The following is a 19917-nucleotide window of genomic DNA, read 5'->3' as shown; positions in this document are numbered from 1 at the left end:
GTTGAACAGCAATATTGGCCTGTAATTTTCCTTCTTTGTATTGTCTTTGTCTGGCTTTGGTATCAGGGTGATGTTGGCCTCATAGAACAATTTAGGAAGTGTTCCATCTTCCTCTATTTTTTGGAATAGTTTGAAAAGGATGGGTATTAAATCTTCTTTGAATGTTTAGTAATATTCACCGGAGAAGCCATCTGGTCCTGGACTTTTATTTTGGGGGAGGTTTTTGATTACTATTTCAATCTCTTTACTTGTGATTGGTCTATTCAGATTCTCCATTTCTTCTTGGTTCAGTTTTGGGAGGTTGTATGAGTCTAAGAATTTATCCATTTCTTCTAGATTGTCCAATTTGTTGGCATATAATTTCTCATCGTATTCTCTTGTAATCCTTTGTATTTCCATGGTATCCATTGTAATTTCTCTTCTTTCATTTCTAATTTTATTTACTTGAGGCTTTTCTCTTTTTTTTCTTAGTAAGTCTGGCTAAGGGTTTGTCAGTTTTGTTTATCTTCTCAAAGAACCAACTCTTTGTTTCATTAATCCTTTCTACTGTTTTTTTGGTCTCAATTTCATTTATTTCTGCTCTGATTTTTATTATTTCTCTCCTGCTGACTTTGGGCTTTGTTTGTTCTTCTCTTTCTAGTTCTGTTAGGTGTAATTTAAGGTTGCTTATTTTGGCTTTTTCTTGTTTGTTAAGGTGGGCTGGTATTGCTATGAGTTTCCCTCTCAGGACCGCTTTTGCTGCATCCCATATGATTTGGTATGGCATATTTTCATTTTCGTTTGTTTCCAGGTAGTTTTTGAAATCTCCTTTAATTTCATCAATGATCCATTGGTTGTTCAGCAGCATGTTGGTTAGTCTCCACATCTTTGTCACTTTCCCAGTATTTTTCTCATAGTTGATTTCCAGTTTCATAGCATTATGGTCTGAAAAGATGCTTGCTATGATTTCAATCTTCTTAAAGTTATTGAGGCTTGCCTCGTTTCCCAACATATGGTCTATCCTTGAGAATGTTCCATGCACTCTTGAGAAGAATGTGTAGTCAGCTGTTTTTGGATGGAGTGCTCTGTATATGTCTACTAGGTCCATCACGTCCAGCTTTCCATTTAACTCCACTGTTTCTTTATTGACTTTTTGTCTGGATGATCTATCCATTGGTGTAAGTGGGGTATTAAGATCCCCTACTATTATTGTGTTGTTGTTAATATCTCCTTTTAGGTTTGTTAATAGTTGCTTTATGTACTTTGGTGCTCCTATGTTGGGTGCATATATATTTATAATTGATATGTCTTCGTGGTGGAGTCTCCCTTTTATCATTATATATTTCCATTCTTTGTCTCTCTTAACCTGTTTTATCTTGAAGTCTACTTTGTCTGACATGAGTATGGCAATACCTGCTTTCTTTTGTTTGCCATTAGCTTGGAGTATTGTCTTCCATCCTTTTACTCTGAGCCTGTGCTTGTCTTTAGTGCTAAGATGTGTTTCCTGAAGGCAGCATATTGTTGGCTCTTGCTTTTTAATCTATCCTACCACTCTGTATCTTTTGATTGGAGAGTTCAATGCATTTACATTTAGAGTAATTATTGATATATGAGGGCTTAATGTTGCTGTTTTGTTACTTATTTTCTGATTCTTTTGCATTTCCTTTGTTTCTCGTCCCATGTGTTTCGGACTGCCAACTCAGTTTGGTTGTTCTGTCTTATGACTCTTCTAGTTTTCTCTTTGTTTACCATATGTGATTTTGTTTTGATTATTTGTTTAGTGGTTACCTTGAGGTTTGTATAAAAAATCTTGTGTACGAGATAGTCCATTATCTGATGGCCTCTTGTTTCCTTATACTAAGTCAATTCAATCACTTTCCTCTTTCCCTTCTAAGTTGTTCTTGTTATACCTTATTCTATCTTGTGTTGTGGGTGTGTGTACAGTGATGAGGTTATATTTATTTTTGGTGATTTCCTTCCTTTGATCTTTGATTTTGGTATTTAAGTGGTTGCTAACCTATTCTAGTAAAGATCTACTATTTTTCTGAGTTTGTCTACCTATTTCTCTCCTTGCCCCTAGCTTTGTATTCCCTTTCTCTTCTTTTTTTCTGGCCTGAGGGAGTTCTTGAGTATTTCTTGTATTGGGGGTCTCATGGCCATGAACTCCCTTAGTTTTTTTTATCTGGGAAAGTTACTATTTCTCCATCATATTTGAAGGATATTTTTGCTAGATAGAATATTCTTGGCTGAAAGTTTTTGTCTTTCAGTATTTTGAATATATCATTCCAGTCTCTCCTAGCCTGTAAAGTTTCTGTTGAGAAATCTGCTGAGAGCCTGATGGGAGTTCCTTTGTACATTATTTTTTGTTTTTGTCTAGCTGCCCTTAATGTTGTTCCTTTGTCATTGACTTTGGCCAGCCTTACCACTACATATCATGGAGTGGGCCTTTGTCTGTTGATGTATTTAGGTGATCTATTGGCTTCACTTCCTGGTATTTCCTGCTCCTTCCCCAGATTTGGGAAGTTCTCAGCTATTATTTCCTTGAATAGGCTCTCTGTTCCTCTTTCCCTCTCTTCTCCCTCAGGAATACCTATAATCCTTATGTTACATTTCCTAATAGAGTCAGATTATTCTTGGAGACTTTCTTCATTTCTTTTTAGTCTTAATTCTCTCTCCTCTTCCATCTGGAGCATATCTGTATTCCTATCCTCTATAATGCTAACGAAGAATTTTCTTTTTAACTAATTGAATTGGATTAGGATATCATCAAGTCACATCTCTTGATCAAAAGATACTCTCAGTTTCTATAATATTTATGTCCTTTTCTTTTTTTTTCATAGTATTGTAAAGAGACATTAAAAAAGCTACATATTTGTAGGAATGGTTACCAGTCACGGCAGTAAATTTGAATTTTGTGAGAAAAATAAAAGGTTAAAGCAGCTTTATGTCACTGAGATTTATTCAAGGGTACTTTAATATGTACTTAAAAGAGTATTTAATGTTAACAATGCTAATAATCCCTCATCTTTCCATAAAATTAAATGTAAGTTTTATGCTCAATTTTGCATCTAAATATGAAGAAATATTTCCATTCAAAAAATTAAAATAGTATCAATCTAAATTATATTGTTTTCTCTTCTCTATTCAAAAATGTCTTTTGAACTATGCCATGACACTACAAGACTACTCTAAAATTGAATCAATAAATGAAGTCACTGTATGCCAATAAGTCACAAAATAATATTTGCTTATACAACAAAAACATTATTACAACAGTGTTGTGTAGTCCTGTATTCTGGCTCATTGATTTGGCTCCCTGATCACTCTCATATACACATCTGCTGACATAAGATTTATCACCCATCTTTTAATTAAATTGTTGAAGCTTGATGGAGGAGTAGTGATTGCAAGAATAATGATTGCATTTTATTCTCTTATTTGGCTAATATTAGGATAGTTTTAAAACATTTTTTGGAGATAAAACCCCAAATGAAACTTATTAAAGATTGTGAAGACATTAATATCTTTGCTATTAATCCCAGAAGTATATTTTATGTAATCAGTATTTTTCATAGTTCTTCTATGTATCATAGCTGTATAGGCTTTCAACTAGTTTATTACTCATAAATTATGGAAACCTGAAGCTACAATAGACTCGGTGGTCATATGGTTGTAGAAAAGTCTATATCTACCATCAAAGGCAACTGGATTCTTGTTCTACTTTTAAATATTTTTATGCATAAAAATTCTCTAGTTCTTTGACTAGCCTGTTCAGTACAGGATAATAGTCTTGGCATGTCGTTATAGCCACTATAACTCTCAATGGAGAGTTAGAGGGAGAAACTAGAGATACCTATGGGTAAAAGAATTAGGAGACTCTGTGCTCACTGGTGGCTCTTAAAGACTGCCATTTCACTAATGTTGTTCTTTTAGCTCTTCCTCCCCGCCCCCCCCCGATACCCAATTGGATTCATACGAGGATTCTGAGATTTTATCCTTCCAATTTACCTCTTCATCCTGCTGTTGTTTTATCTCCTAATTTTTCTCTAGTCCATGATATCTTTGTTAATCACGTTTTAGATGAATTCAAATTCGACAGACACTCCCTTTCTGCAAGGCGTTATAGAAACACAGGGAGAGGAAAAGGAATGAGACATGGTCTCTGTCAATAAGAATTCCTGATTTTGTAAGTAGATAGACATGTTTAAATATCTTTAACAACACACAGACTGAGATTAATGCTACAGCAAAACTGGATTTTACTTCCAGCTGTACCACTTAACAACATTATGACCTTGAGTAAGATATTAAACCGCTCAAACTCTTCATCTCCTCATTTGTAAATGAGATAATTCACGCAAACCACTTGGTCCAGTGCCTGGTACAGTTCTAAAAAAAATTTTGCTACTCTTAGCTACTTGTTATTTAAATAATATCAATCTACATTCCTATGAAATCAAGAGTCTTTTAGGATGTCATGAAACATCTCTTCCTCTGTATTGTATAAAACCTCTGCATTATATGATAACAAACAAAATTTTTATTGCATGTATTCGGAAATATAGAGATATATAAATGATAGAGGAGATTCATGGGTTTATCCCCCCATAGTTTTGCTCACACATTCATATTTCTTTCTACCTATCCAATTCTAGCCTGCAACCTGTTATTGCCTCTATTCATGGGAAATTTTCCGCAAATGCTATCATTTATTTTTTAAAAAATACAGTCAAGTTTTACTATGTGCTAAGCCTAGATGTAGAAATGAATAAGCCAAAAATCCTATCCCTATAGTCTTATTGGAAGAGAAAAGAATGTAAACCAATATTTACAATAAAATCATGAAAGTGATTGCCAAAGCAAAGCCTGAAACAAAGGCTATGTGCACATAGTTCATCTGAGAAGTGATCACAAGGAAGGAGTAAGGGACAGTGGGAATGAAACAGAGAAGGGAGAAATCCTTTACAAGGATGTGTTATCCAGTTGGCCCCAACTGTTGGAGACTGGCACGTCATCCCACTGGACCTTCCGAGGTACTTTATAAAATGTGTCTCAGTATCGATGTCCCGTTGTGGCCACAGACTCCTCTTTCTCATTGGTCCTCTTCCCCGTTGGTCAAGGTTAAGCCAGGGCTTTAATTCCCCTGCACTTTCAGGTTGTGCATGGTTGAGTGACTAGCTGGTCTTGCAGGTAACCTATGCCTCTGGCAGGAAATGAGAAGTATGTTCTAACAACCTCCCTAGCCTCTGATTCTTTCCTTAATACCATACCAAGGCATTTCTGGAATCTCCATCTCATTTACTGTAGACCATTGCTGTCCCCAAGCTTCAAGAAAACATTCCATCTGTTTTTGGACCAGCTCCGGGTGGCTTTACCAGAACATTGCAACCGGAGTCATGGAAAAGTGTTCCTAAATCAATAAACACTCCATCAGCAAGCCTTTTCTTCTAGTTACCTTGATCCAGCATGTTCAAGATCCACTCCCACATATGTTTCCACTTATTCTTGCCTATCTACTAGCCAGACTGCGAATACTTTTGGTGTGAAAGCTATTTCCTCCCAAAGCAGGAGCTGTTTCCTACTCCAGCTATGCTGAGATCTGATCCAGGATACAGGGTTGGAGGCAGTGAGGAAGAACATCATCCTCTCGTGAAGTTCTGGCTTCAGGCAGAGTTTTTGCAATGTCTCCAGGCAAAGGGAATCTGCTTTCCTCTAGCAAGGGGATTACTCCTGCCAACCTCGAGGATTCTGATGGTTTAAGATTCTCAGACTTGTCCACACAAATGCCCTCTTTCAGGGCTTACGTGCATGTGGTTTATTTGGGAAGCGATTTCAGGTAGCAGAAGATAGGGACAGTAGAAGTGAAAGAGGGAAGAGTAAAACCAATGTAAAGATGCATTATCATGTAATCCATCACCAGAGGACACTGCTGCTCAATCTTGTAAGACTTTATGACTTTTATGAAAGACTCAGAATTATATGCCAGGATGACAAAATAGGAAAACATCTATCCATTGGCTCTCATCTCCCAATGGTATTAATCTCCCTGCATCTGTGGGTATCTCATACCATGGCATCAGGTAAGCTCTGAGGAAGGAAGTGAGAAGTATGTGGGACAGTCTGAGTTGAGGTATTGCCCAATGCACATGTTTAAAGCCCGGAGGAAGTGATCATTAAACGTGTAGCTGAAGAAAGGGGTAGGGGTGTGTAAGAAGATCCAAAGTGACACACAGAGGTATCTGAGAGTGCTATGATAGAGGTGTGTACTCGTATTTACCATGTCCCACTATATGATATACATTCTGCAGTATCTCTTGTATTATTATTTACTCCTTGTGTAACTTTCATGAGTGCTTATTTTTGTCTTCCAAAAAATATGTAAGCTCTTTGAGGGCTAAAAGTTATTTATTTAATTTATTTTAAATACTAAGATCACCCAGCAGTGTGCCGTGTTCCCTATAGTAGCATGTTAAATAATTGTTGATTAAATGATAAATGTTTTTCCAACTTCTCAAATATTTTACTTCCCAAATAATTGACTCAAAAAACCCAATTTTTTAAAAAGTATACTTCCTAATAGAGGAGTAAACTAGCCCATGATCCTAACACTTTATTTTTATTTTATTTATTTATTTTTTTTGATGAGGAAGACTGGCCCTCAGCTAACATCTGTGCTGTCTTCCTCTATTTTTTGTGGGATGCTGCCACAGCATGGCTTGATGAGCAGTGTGTAGGTTCGCACCGGGATCTGAACTGGAGAACCCTGGGCCACGGAAGCAGAGCACATGAACTTAACCACTATGCCACTGGGCCGGCCCCTCCTAACACTTTAATAGAAATGCTTTTTACTTTGAATATGTTAACTGCTGTGATCATACCACATACTTAATTTTGTATTCTTGAAAGTAGAAATACTAAATAGGAGTTAATTAGCACTCTTTAAAAATAGTAAGCCTATTTACTATAACTAATATCTTTCATAAATCTACAGCCATCCAGCTATAATAATAGTGGACATTTGGGATAATTAATAGAATTAATTCTCAGTTACCATAACTAGTGGAAAGGAGTTAGTTGTGACTTAAGTAACTCCTAAAATGATTTAAATTTGAATCTTGAATATATTATGGACTTATAACAAAAATAATGTCTTATATTTATGTAAACTCAGTGACTTTTGCTTAAACTGATATTAAAAAATATATTTTCTCTTAAATTAAAAGTAGACTTTGTGGAAGTGATATCAGTGTTAGTGTTGGGAGGAAGTTTATTTGAATTTTAAAGCCACAAAGAGGGTAATCTGTGCTTGAATAATTGTGACTATTGACTTCCCTGTATCTTTTCATTTTTTTCAAGTAGATAGAGATATAGATAGATCTAATGAAGGATAGATTTTTTAGATACCCAAACCTATGTTTTATTCTATGGTAAAACTCTTTTCACTATCATTCTCTCACGAGTATACAGTGGAGTTTTCAAAAAGTTATACGATGTATGATACCATAACAAATTAAATGTTATGTATGAGAATACAGCTGTCTTCTATTAAGCCAGACATTAAGAAGATTGACAAAAATGTAAAACAATGTCACTCTTTTCACTAATATTTTTAAAAATAAAAATATTATTTATGGTAACAAGCAATGGACTTTTACTATTATTTTTAAATAAATTATATAAATTTTTTCTCAGTTTTAATTTACAGTATGACAAATATTGATAGATAATGCCCACATAAACAAAATCTCTTTGGGCCTTCAATAATTTTCAAGAGTGTAAAGGGGCCCTGAGTTCAAAATGTTTGAGAACTGCTGCAACGTATCACTAATTGTCCGACGATCAGACTGGGCGAAGAATTCAGAAAAGGAGTTCATGGTGGACTGGGGGATTCTGTGAAGACTTTTTGAGAAACAGGAAGTTGCCTTTGTGTCTTAAATGATAAAGGGAGATTTGAGCGTTGTAGAATGGAACGGGCCTCAAAGTCAGGGGATGAAAAGAGCAGACACAGGGACAAAACACAGAACGTGCGGAGGTAGAGGAATTGGATGACTTTGGCTTTAACGGGAAAGCGAGTAGTAGCAGAGTCCTTAGAAAAGTAACAAGAGACAGATAGGAAAGATAAAGGCTGGACACCAGACTAGGGGAGTTTAAATTAATCATCTTGGCTTTAGGGAGCCAGTGAAGGTTTTCAAGCAGGAGGGTGATAGAATATAATTTTGCTTGGGGGAAATTCATCTTGGTAGTGGATTAGACTCTATATGGAGGGAAACTAGTAGAAATGTTACCATAAGAGTCCATGCATAAAATGATAAGGACCCATGCTAGAGTCTCAAGGTTTGAAGCCTGAGTGGTGAGGGGCACTGGGGGAGCATTAGGGGAAACAGCACACAGCAGGGATTAGAAGGAAAGATAAAATATTGACAATGATGATAAACCACCATTTGATGTTGAAGAGGCTTCTGATCATAACTACTAAATGATGTTTGGTATAATTTAAATATTAAGTGTATTTCTTTATCATATTAGAATTTTTAATTGTGTGAATTCATAAGCAAAGTGTATGAAAAATTTTTAAGTTAGTTTAAATAACTGATGAAGTCTCCATTTTCAATCATGCCAGGTCACTGAAACTTTGTGATAATTTGCACATTGATATACACTATTGGTTGGTTTCACTGAATGATAAAGAAAATATAGTTCTTGTTGATTCACAAATTATTAACCCCTTTCTGTGTGAAGCTTGACTGCTCCTGAAGCTGGCTTTATTCTCAGTTGGCAAGGCACCATATGCAGTTACTAAGCGTCACCTCTGAGGAACAGCTTCCATACCACTGGACAAAATGAGTCCTTGACTTAAAATGCTTTTTCTCTCATTCTTTAAATGTTCTGTATACATTCCCCTCTTCCTACCATATATTCACTTATGTATAATTTTAATGAGTAAAATGATTTTTTTAGTAATAAAATCAATGTAGATTAAACCACATTAACTAATAAATTGCAGTACTTAACTTTAGAGCTTCTTGGTTTGGTAAGTCTTAGTTTTAGCCCAGAGAAATGTCCTTTAACTTATTTCTTAATGACTAATTTAGCCCCTGGAATATATGATGAACTCTTGCAGGAAACCAACTGAATTTGTCATAATATTCTACCAATAAAACTTAATGACATTATAATTTCTGTTAAATACTTAATTTTGTTGATATGGAAAAAAAACCCTTACTTACTCAGCTTAGCATTTGTGGTGTTTAAAAAAAAAAAACTACCCATCATTTCTTTCCTTGAAAATGACAAGGTAAAATGAACATTTATTCAGTGAAATAAAATTATTGGCATATGGATACAAGCATATAAGTTACCTTATTTGGTGAGTTTAGGAAATAAATTAGGAAGAAAGCCATGTACTTACAGATTCAGTATATAGTTTACTCATTAATTTAAGAGTTCGATTTAACCTTTTATATGTAATTCAAAGGAAAAGATAATTGAAAGGAAGTAAAAATAAGTTAAATTGGTCACTTGTATCCTAACACATTACAGTATTTTTAAACCATGAGACCTACAAATAAAAGTAACACTGTTAAGTATTCTGCAGCAAACCCACATCTGTCCAAACCCAGACAATTTGTTTGGCAAAATAAGGATAGTGAAATTATCTCTTTGGCTCACCTGGCTTCACAGTTTCCTTTCCAGTGTTTTCCTGGCTCTATAGAACCCTTCTCCAATTATTTCAGAATCTCAGAGATACTCTCCACACACTCCTGTGACCCTTTTGGATTCTTTTGTCGTTTTAAAAAATTGCCACAGATTGCTTGAATTAAATAGCTTCAACCATTTGTCCATATCCCAACCTTACTTGTATATAACTTCATTAAGGTAAATGGAATTTTCTTAGTGAGTCTAGAAAACTCTGGAAGCATTCTGCCAAAAAGCAGCCACACTTTGGACTTTGACCTCAGAGCATCTGATAGACAAGAATTTAGGAAAATAATGCCTTCTCCCTTGCTCCTCACAGTGGCCTTCCAGTCATTAACCCATGAACAGTTATTTGAAATGATATTTCTTGGCATTAATATATGCTCCACTGGCCTCTCCAGATACATGGAACATGCTGGACAAATGAGGGAAATTCTGTTTGAGATAACCAGATGTTCAACATAATCAAATCATATGCTGGGGGTTGTTTCTGAAAACATCCCAAACACAAACATAGGTTCTAAAATGTAATTGCACCGGTACATGCTCTTTAGTCCTCTAATTCCATTTGATGAATCTTTTCCCAGACAATTCCTTAATACTGTGTTTCAAATATGAATTTATATTGACTTTGACAGAAATTCTAGGGCATAAATAAAACAATAATGAAAACATCATATGCAAAGGATTTTTATAAATGCTACTAAATTATATGAGTAAAAGAGAATGTTTTAATTTAAACCTGTGCCAAGTGGCATTAGGTTCAGGCTTAACAATATTCATCAGGGCGGAGTCAAGATGGCAGCGTAGGCAGACTCTGAACTCACCTCCTCCCGTGGACACAGCCAATTTACAACTACTCGTGGAAAAATTACCCCTGAGACAGAACTGAAAACTGGATAAGAGGAACTGCTGCAACAAAGCACAACCCTAATTGAGGTAGAAGAGGCAGAAACTGCCTTCCGGAGAGGAAAGTCGCCGCCCTCACAAGCCGCAGGGCCTCACGGCCACCTGGGAACAGCCCACAGGTGTGCAGCCTTATACCGTATGATTTCCTTCACTAAGTAGTAGATAATAACAACAATAAACAAACACATAGGGACAGAGATTGGATTGGTGGTTACCAGAGGGGAAGGGGGGAGGGAGGAGGGCAAAAGGGATAATTCGGCACATGTGTGTGGTGATGGGTTGTAATTAGTATTTGGGTGGTGAACATGATGTAATCTATGCAGAAATAGAAGTATAATGATGTACACCTGAAACTTATACAATGTTATAAACCAATGTTACTGCAATAAACAAAAAATTAAAAAAAAACCAATATTCATAAAAATAATTTAATTCCTATTGATTACATAGACATAGTACGTCAAGATTTCACTTATTAAGATATAGTTTAAAAATAATTAAATACAATTTATCATAATATACAAAATCACTTTTATTCTGGAATATTTCTAGGAAACACTCATTACAGAACACTTGTTTTAATAGCCCATTGTTAAAATTACTTAGATATACTATCTAACAAATGAATATATTTAGGAAAATGAGAAAAGGCACCTAGGATTAAATGTTAGTGCCTAATATTTCCAACCATTGGTTTTTCAACTGTGTTTCTGGGAGCTCTAGGGGCATTCCCTTTGTACTTCCCTCTGTATAATCCATATGGGCATCTCTATAATAGTTTTTGGGAAAATAGTTCTTATGCTCCTGTATTACATCATACACAGTACTAGGAATGTGGGGCTGAGATCTCTGCTCACATCCTTGCTCCCTGGTAGTCTCTTCTCCACACAGCAGCTAGAGGGACAGTTTGACACGTCACTGATCGGCTCCTCCTTCCAATGGAAACATGCTGATATCTATGCATGTTTCTAGGCAAGGACTATGGCTATCATTTCTTTCTTGCCCCTACTCCTGTATTTACCCTAGTGTCTGGTAGAGTAGATGAGTTCATGTCTGGATTCAGTTAAATATTTATCGAGCACCTACAACCACAATGGGAGTTAATATGTAGCATTTACAATGTGTTAGGCACTCTTCTAAATACTTTGCATGTATGCACTTCTTTCATCTTCATAGTACTATTATTATCTTCATTTTACAAATAAAGAAACTGAGGAACAGAGAGGTGATGTAATCTGCCTAAGGCCACACAGCTAGTTAAAAGGTAGAGTAAAGAGTCCAGCTCCAGAAGCCATGCTCCCAAACACTCTATTTTGTGTTGTGTTCGTGTACGGAGTACAAATTGGTGTAGGGAGTACAAAGAGAAATAAAGCTTAAGGTGTTTACTATTCAGTAGGGGGGAAGGAAGCGTATATTCAATGTAATGGTAAATGATGATGACAATAGCAGATATTAATTTAGAGTTTATATATTCTGAACTTTGTAATAATTCCTTTATATGTATCGTTTAATTTAATCCTCATAAGAATCCTATGATTTTTTTGACTAGGAAATTAAGATAATTTTGCACAAGATGAGAAAGAAAAAATCAGCTTCTGACTCCAGTCAGCTTGGAGCAGATCTGGCTCTAACAACAGGCCTTAGTATTTCTTTTTAGAATATAAAGAATTTCATACAACACCAACATTGGACCAGGCCACTCTGTGACCATGACAGAGCAAGACGAAAACAAGTCCCTTCCATGATCTTGTGGGAGCCCAGACAAAAACAAGAGCACCATACAAACCACAAGAATGACTGAACATCCACCTCTCTCAGCTAATGTAAGTGATGCTCCTTTTTGAATCAATTTTATCTTTAGCTGTACTTTATTCCTCTCACCTTCTAGACAAAGATTACTAAGGTATCCTACCATAGAATTTCCTTTGCTTCTGATAGCTCCCAATCCAGCGCAAAACCACACTTCCTGGAGTCTTCCCAAAAAGATTAAAAACAAGCCTAAATCCTATAGGGCCAGCCCCAGTGGCCTAGTGGTTAAGTTTGGTGCTCTCTGCTTTGGCGGCCTCATCTATCAGTGGCCGTGCTTTGGCAGCCGCCCACATACAAAATAGAGGAAGATTGGCAACAGATGTTAGCTCAGGGTGAATCTTCCTCAGCAAAAAAAAAAAAAAAGCCTAAATCCTATAATAAATCTCTTCTAACACTCTCTTACTGAGATTCTCCACAATTCCTCACCGTGAGCTATCTTTCTCGTTTGCAATGAGCTAATAAACTCAACTTGGTTCCACTTCAGGTGTGATCTTTAGCTGAAGGATACTAACAGAAATGGATGTTCCACCAAGGTTCGGCTGAGCCCCTCACTGTTGGACCAGGACACTAGATTCAGTAATAACGTGCATATTGGAGGCCCCTTGAAAGCTCTATCTGTTCAAGTGTTCAAGGTGTCACCCTGGCCATGGATGGGAGGTTAATTTCACTCTGAATTGAGCTCTGATTAATATCTCATTGTGATTCTTCAGCACTGGGTTTATTTCACTTTGTTTATTTACTTAGGAATAAGTTCTCTTGGGACTTTTTGGTTGTATGATCAGATTTATATTGTTTCTTGGTGAATTGTTCTCTGGCCTGGTATTCACTTCTATGATCTGCTTGTTTAGTCTATATGAGGTAAAGGACATAGAAGGGGATGGACATAGACCTGATAAGTCCGTCCTTGAGCCAGTGCTGAGAAAGGAGAAGTTTAGAAGGTATCTTCATGTTCTTTGGGTAAAAGTGCTTTAGTCACCATTTCAAAATCTTGTAAGAAGTTTTCCCTCAGTCTTGTGAGAAATAATTTTATTTAGTTTCATCTGCCCAGAGTCAGGGGGTTTTGTCTGCTGCCTGATCAGGATAAGTTCCAGAGCCACCAGGTTGCACAAGGACCAACCTTACTGACTAATGCAGATCTCCTGAGACCTTCTCAATCTAAAACGGCACCTCTTTCAGGCCTAACACGTTTCCTTTATATTTTCTAAATATGATGTATACTTACCCTCTGACTGGTGAAATTTCCCAGAGATAATTTGGGATTGCAATGACCACTGGGGGAACTTTTGACATTAGCAAGATGTCATTTGATAGCTCCCTTAGAACAAAAGGGGAAGAAACACCGATGGGGATATTGTTTTGTCTACAACAGAAAGATTACTTTTCATGTAGAAGACGCCTCTTCCATCTCATTTCTATACTTCAGAGTTCAATAATCCGTGGCTTTTAAATTGTATGGCTTGATAAAATTGTCAAGGACTCTCTTTCTCTTTTGTGTCTATATACATATGTCAAAATGGGTTTTCCTGCGTCTAAACTTTGTCCTCTCTCCTTGCAGATAGGAGATAATTAGCCTTTTATAGTGATAATTTAATATTTGTCTGATGTTGGCTTCTCACTTCTTGTTTTCTATTTCTGTTTCTCTCCGTCTCTTTTTCTGGTTCTTGGGACATTTTAAAGAGTGATAAATGACAAAAATCATTTTGTTGGTATGCATGCACTCTGGGAATATCTAGTGTAGATAAACACTGAAAATGGTGTTAAAAAAAGAAAAATGTCATTGTGTTACATTTGTTTTAAAAATTGTGGAGGCTGAAAAATGCATTTACTTAATAGCCTTCATTGCTGTAATTATAAGATTTGGAAAAAAAGACCTTAGTTCCAATAAAAGAGAATAACTTTTGGTATTATTTGAAGGGTTTGTAAAATTTAGTTTACCACATAAAAATAATATCACACAACATTTAGATTTATAAAAGACCAGGGTTAATTTTCATATGGTTTAAATTCCCTAAACTCATTTTGTTAAAGTACATTATTATTGATTTCATGACTTTTTTTTTTTTTTTTGGTGAGGAAGATTGGCCCTGAGCTAACATCTGTTGCCAATCTTCCTCTTTTTGCTTGAGGGAGATTGTCCCTGAGCTAACATCTGTGTCAATCTTCCTCTATTTTGTATGTGGGATGCTGCCACAGTGTGGCTTGACAAGAGGTGTGTAGGTCAATGCCCGGGATGCGAACCCATGTACCCCAGGTCACTGAAGTGGAGCACTCGAGCCCAACCACTACATCACTAGGCTGTCCCCTCATGCCTTTTTTAAAAATTAAAAACGTATAAAAATAAATATATTTAAATAAACAGAATGATAATAATGGACATCCTTTTAAAAGTTTAATTTTATGAAATTTTTACAATGCTGCTAATCACAAGGACTTAATGTATTAATTAAGATTACATTTCAGGTTCTTAACTAACTTTAAGACCTTAAACTATTCAGGACAGTAACAGCTACTATAATAGCCACTGTAGCTATGTAAATTTAAATAAATTAAAATGAAATAAATTAAATATTCAGTTCCTCAGTTGCACTAACCACAGTTCAAGTGCTCAATAGTCACATATGGCCAGTGGCTGCCATATTCGACATTACAGATATAGAACATTTCCATAGTCACAGAGAGTTCTATTGATAGCACTGCCTTAGACATATGATTAAGCTAACTAGTAAATAATCTTTGAGTGCCTGGATAATTTTTTAAGTAAGAAACAGAAAAAAACATTGATCACTAAAAGAGTTCTGCACCTAATCCAATGTGTGGTGGAGATTTTTCCACAACACCAAGCAATTCTCAGACACCAACTGGGGTGTCCTACAATTCAACTCAATTCTGACACTATCTACCCAGAAATAGCAACAGATCTCACAGGTTAAGGGCTCAGTCCTACAAGACCTCTTCCTCCCATCCCCCTTCAGATTCCAGTCACAAACCCAGGTTAACACCTGGCTCCTGACCTACCAGCTACAGATTGGAGGTTCCAATGACCCTCTCCTTGGGTTTCATTGATGTGCTAGAGTGGCTCACAGAACTCAGAAAAACATTTTACTTACTAGATTACTGGTTTACTATAAATATAACTCAGGAACAGCCAGATGGAAGAGATGCATAGGGCAATGTATGAGGAAAGGGGCGCAGAATTTCCATGCCCTCTCTAAGCATACCATTCTCTTGGAATCTCTACGTGTTCCCCAACCCAGAAGCTCTCTGTGTTTTTGTGGAGGCTTCATTACATAGGCATGACTGATTAAATTATTGGCAATTGGCAACTGATCCAACTTCCGGGCCTTCTCTCTTCCCTCAGAGGTCGTGGGGAGGGACTGAAAGTTGCAACTCTCTAATCACATGAGCAAAACATGGAAATGCCTTTGAGTTTATGTATATATTTATATATATAAATAAGTATTTACTTTTGCCACCTTAATATAAAATAAGAAATTAGTGCTCATGAAGAAAAGATAGCAAAACAGTTCTTGCTTTTCTGTCTTCTAGTTTTCTCTTGTGTCTGGAGAAAAGAAAAATGGTTACCTTGGTTAAACATGGTAATTAATGTAAATAGTTGACTATTCTAGGTGCTCTGATACTAAAGATATAGAAATATGTATACAAAATAATGCATGTAATTTTTTTGTTTATTAAGAAAGTTATAGTCTATGAATATGGTATATTTATTATGATATGTACATTGTTTTATTTAATATAGGTAGGTTATATTTTAAAGCTATAGTTAAAAGCTTAATTTACAGATTTATGCATTCTCTATCTGTGAATGCCTAAATACATATATGGTAAGGTATATTAATACATCTTTTACTACATATTCTTTCAAGAATAATGTACAAAAGGAGTAAAATTATAACTTTAATCTTTATTCTGTAAAATCACCATGTTATTTTATGCCTAGATTAGCAGTTCATTTTTGTCACAAAAATATTGTGTTGTTATGTCCTCTCAAACCATTTTTGAAAAGATTACTTATTTTTGAAAGAAAAATTAGTTCCTAGTAATCATTATTGTTTATTGCAGGGTGTTTTGACAAGATTACCCATAACTATTTTTTGTCTTTAGATACCTATGACTTATATCTCGTATTCTCTGACACCTATATCAAATACTAAATATGTGTTTTTTTTTTTCAAGGAATAATTTGCCCTGAGCTAACTTCTGTTGCCAATCTTTCTCTTTTTTTTTTCCCTCCCCAAAGCCCCAGTGCATAGCTGTATATCATAGTTGTAGGTCCTTCTAGTTCTTGTATGTGAGCCACTGCCACAGCATGGCAACTGACAGATGAGTAGTGTGGTTCTGCAACTTGGACATGAACCCAGGCCACTGAAGCAGTGAGAGTGCCAAACTTTAACCACTAGGCCATCAGAGCTGGCTCTAAATATGTGTTTTTAAACAAGCAACTTACAAATATATATGGAGGCAAAGGGGAGACGACTGCTTTTGGCTAGGAATCAGGAATCACAAAGGAGGTGACATTTGAGTTGTGCACTGAAGGAAGGGCAAGATTTTGAAGGGCAAGGAATGTAGATGAGGTCATTTCACAAGGATGCAACAGAGGCAGGAATGTGCAGAATGTGGTCTTCAAAATGCTTTGATAATATCCCCCTAAAACAATATGAACGAGTAGGGACTGGCCTGGTTGCGTAGTGGTTAAGTTTGTGTGCTCCACTTCAATGCTGCAGGGTTTGTGAGTTTGGATCCTGGGCACGGACCTAGACACTGCTCGTCAAGCCATGCTTGGTGATGTTAACTCAGGGCCAATCTCCCCCACCAAAAAAAATAAAATAAAATAAAAAAGAAAAGAAAGACTAGATATCCCTTTGTACATTCTTTTATTTTTTTATTTTTGTGAGGAAGATCATCCCTGAGCTAACATCTGCCAATCCTCCTCTTCTTCCTGAGGAAGCCTGGCCCTGGGCTAACATCCATGCCCATCTACCTCTATTTTATACGGGACGCCACCACAGCATGGTTTGACAAGCAGTGTGTCTATGCACGCCCGGGATCTGAACCAGTGAACCCCAGGCCGCCACAGCGGAGCACGCGCACTTAACCGCTTGCACCACTGGGCCGGCCCCCCTTTGTACATTCTAAAGTGAACATCTAAAATTTTTCATCATAAGTTTAAATAGTTGCAAAGAATAAAATTTCCAATAAGTTATAAATATTGACATTTTAAAAATAAAACTGTCACAGCATGCTTTTGAATATTTCCAAAGTAATGGAACTGATAGCCATCGTTATCCATTACAAAACAAACTAAAAACAAGAAGGAGCTCTTCTTTTTAACAGTTAAATATTTTATTTTACCTTTTTATCCTCCTGAACTTGTAGTTCCATTTTATTGACTCCAAGGGGATTTTAAATACATACTTTTTAAGAAATCCTTTATTAAAAAGTAAATTTTGTATTGAAATATAGTGTATGTACATAAATCATAAGTTTATGGTTCAATAATTTTTTACAAAGAACATATACGCATGTAATAACCAGCACTCAGATCAAGAAATAGAGGGTAGAATATTTCTAGCACCCCAGGGCCCTCTCTTGGGCCCTCTGTCACTGCCCTGACTTCTAACCTGAAATACTGAATATACTATCCAACAATGGCAAGACCATATACAAAAATAGAGCTCTGACTCACAACCTGCAGTAACCTGCCCAGGAAACCAACCCCTTATCTCTCATAACCCATGAAGCCAGCCTGCTATAAGTTGGACGAGTAGGAAGTCAGACTGTTGTCTTTAGTAGCCATCCAGGAAGCCAAACAATTACTTCTGTAAAAATTGGCACCAAATGGTAAGGACTTGATTAATAACTGGCAGCTTCCCTAATTTTTGTCGCTGCTTCCTACTTAGGACCAACTAGAGAAAGCTAAATATGCACCTCTAGCCAATCATGTAAGATGCCTCGCTTCTACTGGGCCGACTACAGCTTTCCCCCATGCCAACAGACCTCCACTCAGAGCACACCCAAAGCCTTCCCTTTTTCTACTATTAATCTTTTCTACTCCTCTGCCTGCCTGTGAGTCTCTGGCCAAACTTAAGTGATGGTAGCTGACTCCCTTGCTATAGCAAGCTCTGAATAACTAGACTTTGCCTGTTCTCATTTGGTTGGTCTTCGTTTATTTCCACAACCCTCGATATATTAGTTTTGTGTCTGGATCCTTATGTTGTCAAATTCATTCATATTATGTATAGATGTCCTCAGTTCATTTTTATTGATATACAGTATAACTATATCACAAGTTATTTATCTGTTTTACTGTTGATGGATATTTGGTCTCTTTCTAGCTTTGGGCTTTCATGAATAAGGCTGTTATACAATTTTGTACATGTCATTTGGAGAATATATGTTTATATGGAACTGCTGGGTCATGGGGAGGTGTAGTCAGCTTTAGTAGATACTGCCAAATAGTTTTTCAAGGTAGGTGAACCAATTTACTCTCCCACTGGCGGTATAATCTCATAGAATTTTATCCTAATATATATTTTTTTATGCTTGAAAGTCTTTTATTGATTTTTTTATGCTTGAAAGTCAATCTTCTCTGCAAAAAAGTGTTGTATAAGTTGAAATTTGATTTAAATAAACTTCTGTGACCATAAGTCCATATTAAAATTTATCTTTTGCACTGAGTTATCATTAACAGTACCCAATTGATCAAAATAACAACATATATTATGAATTTGAGAAAATAGTAATAAACATGAAGCAAAATTGTATTGGGGAAACATTACTTATAGAAATAATTAAGATTTTTAAAAATTAGTTTACGTATCTGTGGGTAAATATTAATTATTGCTAGAATGAGATAATATTCAGCATCACTTTGTTCTTATTTTTAATTTTTGTTTATATTAAGTGCTAAGAAACCAAGGAATAGAAGGAATCTGTTATCACAGTATCCCTCAATTCTTTGAACTTCTTTTGAGTGATGTGCCAAAAATTACATAGCATTCTATGCCCCCAATTTTTTTTAATGATCTATAGCTGACAACTGGATTATTTTCTCCTTCAATATTGTTGAAAGCAAAAAATTGAAAACCTCTGATTAGCAAAAGTATTTTTGCTAGATCATTAGAATCACTCACTTTTTCAACACCTATACAAATACTTGGAAGCGTCCTTTAGTTTGCTGCCCTGGAGTTTTTAAAATCCCCTGTGGGGGCAGCACACCTTAGCACACCACTCAGAATGGGTGAGAGAGATATCTTTCTTTTGCAAAGAGAGAAAAGGCAATTGTCCTAAGAAAGATGGGCAAGGAGAACATCTAACAGTCAGCCTTCATGGCATTTTTTCTGAGTCCATCAATTTTAGGAAAATACATATGATAGTTGAGATTTTGGAAATTAACTCTCTTCAAACCATTTGTCTATGTGGTCCTTGGCACACACTCCAGTTTGAAGGCTGCAGTGTTGGAGCAAGGATAAAAGGTTTGATTTGGCTCTGAGTCATTATCGAGAG

The sequence above is a fragment of the Ceratotherium simum genome, chromosome 28, assembly GCF_057802395.1.
Source record: "Ceratotherium simum simum isolate JZ-2026a chromosome 28, ASM5780239v1, whole genome shotgun sequence".
Taxonomy (NCBI): domain Eukaryota; kingdom Metazoa; phylum Chordata; class Mammalia; order Perissodactyla; family Rhinocerotidae; genus Ceratotherium; species Ceratotherium simum.
Note: the sequence above shows the minus strand (reverse complement) of the source record.